The sequence below is a fragment of the Thamnophis sirtalis genome, unplaced genomic scaffold (genome assembly GCF_051295495.1).
Source record: "Thamnophis sirtalis isolate CommonGarterSnake01/CBP01778 unplaced genomic scaffold, rThaSir2_p1.2 scaffold_3, whole genome shotgun sequence".
NCBI lineage: Eukaryota > Metazoa > Chordata > Lepidosauria > Squamata > Natricidae > Thamnophis > Thamnophis sirtalis.
The window spans coordinates 10790896-10794050 of NW_028261383.1; positions in this window are offsets into that span (position 1 = coordinate 10790896).

The window sequence follows — 3155 nt, forward strand, 5'->3', positions numbered from 1 at the left end:
ACGCCTTCTCTTCGGAAACTGATAGATTCCTCACTTGATTTTTGATTTTGAATTGTTGAAATTGATTTTGAGTCCAGATTGGTTCTGTCCAGGCACATGGAAAGTTCCATTGGTCAAGATAAATTTTAGGAGATGGGGAGTATGCCTTCAGCAAAGTGTTGAGTCTTGGTGATTGCCTGGACAAATTCCTGCCATTTTCTTGGCAAGATTTTAGCAATAGGAATAGCACTTAATCTTATATATTGCTCCATAGTGCTTTATAGCACACACTAAGTGGTTTACAATTTCAGCATATTACCCTCAACAATTTGGGTCCTTGTTTTACTAACCTCAGAAAGATGGAAGACTGAGTCAACCTCGAGCCCATCAGGATTGAACTCCAGACTGTGGGCAGAGTTAACCTGCAATATTGCATTCTAACCCTTATGCCACCTGGGCTCCATTTTTAGAATTGGTTTGCCTTTCATTCCCTCCATGGGCTGAAAGAGAATGACTGGCCTAAAATCATCCCGTTGGATTTGTGCCCAAGGCAAGACTGGAACTCAGCAACCCAGTTTCTATCTGGTACCTTAACCACTGCATCAAACTAATTCTCTCAAGTCTAATTTGGGAGCTAAAAAGTCTATTTCAATAGATGAATGAAAAAAATATTTTAGCGCTGAGAGACATAAAAGGTCAAATTGAAGATGGATCATTCTGAGATATCAGTTGTAGCTGTTGCTTACAATCCACACTACTTTCATGACTCTGAGCAGCATACATGAGCAAATCATTTCAAAATAATTGTAGATATACAGAAGAAGCATCTGCAGAGGGGGATAAAAACCATAACCAACCAACCACAATTTAATTGAAGGGCCACCTCTTTTGCAAGTAATGATATCACATGCATGTACAAAATGGTGGCATTTCAACGACATTTTTCAGAATCACATTGACTTTTTTTAGCACTACCTCGATGCTCCTGGTGTGTAGTAAAAGTTCTAGAATCCAAAGACCCATTGAAATATTTCAGTGGGCCTTTGAAGTCCAGGATCGATTAGTCATTAAGCAAAATAAGCATATTGCTTAGGGCACCAAGGGAAAAGATGCCACACATTATTTTCCTCCCTCTCTAACACATGGATTTCTCACCCCCATTGGAAACCAGGTGGCTGTCAAAGAGAAGGAAGAGCGCACCTTGTGGGCTTCTTCCAACAGCCAAAGAAGGAACAGGAGGGCAGGATTCGGCTGTTGGAAGAAGCCCATGCGCCATGTGCTCCCTTCTCTTTGACAGCCACCTGGTTTTCTATGTGGGGGGGAATCTATGTGTTGGAGGAGAAGAGAAGGCTGAGCTTCTGCTAGGTACTGCCTTTTTCATCCCTCTCTGGATCAGGCTTCTGGTCTGGTCTCCTGAAAAAGCCTCCCCCCGCCGTTTCCTTCTCTTTGATAAGCAGCTTGCAAAATGGGGTGCTTCTCAAAGTAAAAGAAGCAGGGGGCTTCTTCCAACAGCCAAAGCCTATGTCTACTCCTCTTCCTTCTTTGGCTGTTGGAAGAAGTCTCCACCACCATTTCCTTCGCTTTGACCACTGTCAGTGGCAGACATGAGGGAAATGGTGTGTGTGTGTGTGTGTGTGCGTGTGTGTGCACCCCCATCTCCCCCCTTCTGGCAGAGCTGCAGTGTTGGAGCTCAGAGGTAAGGTGAGGTCGGGTTTCCCCCCCTGCTGTTCTGGAAGAAAAGAAATCTAATGCAGCAGGAGGAGGAGGGGCAGCGTAAAGGAGAGCCACCTTAAACCAAAGCCTCTGAGTAAATGGGAAAGAAAGCTGTGCTTTTCGAGTGACTATTTTTGGCAGGTTCCAAGTGCGGCTTTCTTTCCCAGTTACTCAGAGGTTTTGGTTTAAGATGGTCCTGCTTTACGCCACCCGTCCTCTTCCTTCGGCAAGTGGCAGGTGCCTCAGACTCGGCGGGCAGCTCAGGGGAGACAATGGGCATGATGACTTCCCTCCCCTGGAGCTTCCGAAACCACCCCCATCTAAGCCCTCCCAGGAGCTGAGCGGAGCAGGAGCCCCAAAAGTGAAACACCTCTCCTTTCCAGTCATCACTGCCTGTTGGCCCACGGGGGCGTCTTGGGAGTGAAGCCTTCGGTGCCAAGTACTGAGTTTCCCTTCTGCCCCCATGAAAATCACCCCCATCCCACTCACTCCAGTTAAATGTGCATAGGGCTGATAGGGTTAGTTTTAAATGGATAGTGAGGCTTCTTTGCCAGCTACCCAGCTGGCAAAACAGAATTTTTTGCCAACTGGAAGGGATATTTGTGTGAGAGAGAGAGGGAGGGGGGAGAGAAAGAGAAAGAGTAAGAGAGAAAGAAAGAGAAAGGAGGGAAGGAAAGGAGAGACAAAGATAGAAAGAGAAAGTGAGAGAAAGCAAGAAAGAAAGAAAGAGAAAAAAGAAAAGAAAGAGAAAGAAGGAAAGAGAAAGAAAGGAAGAGAAAGAAAGGAAAGAGGAAGAGAAAGAGAAAAGGAGGAAGAAAAGAAAGAGGGAAAGACAAAAGAAAGAAAGAAAGAAAAAGGAAGAAGGAAGAAAAGAAAGAGGGAGAGAGACACAAGAAAAAAGAAAGAAAAAGAAAGGAAGTAAAGAAAGAAAAAAGAGGGAGAGAGACACACAAGAAAGAAAGAAGGAAGAAAGGAAAGAAAGAAAAAAGAAAGTAAAAGAAAACTTATGATCACAATTGAGGCCAAAATTTTGGTTGCTAAGCAAGAGCATTGTTAAGTGAGTTTCACCACATTTTACAAGGTAGCCACTCCCACCCGGTCACATGACTGCGAAGCCACTCCCATCCAGTCACATGACTGCCAAGCCACGCCCACAAAAGAGGCCACACCTACAGAAGAGGTTCTAAAAAAATTTGAAACCCACCACTGAACTAGATATAAGGACATTTTTTTCTGTTGCCATCACTCTGCTAAACAAATAATTCTCTCACCACTGTCAAACCATTCACTAACGCTGCCTTACTATTACTATTATCATTCTCATCATTCTTATCACCCATTTCTTCCCACTTATGAGTGCAGAACTGTAACTTTGTTGCTTGTATCCTTATGATTTATATTGATTTTTTTCCTGATTGCTTATTTGTACCCTTTGATGTTTACCCATTAAATGTTGTACCTTA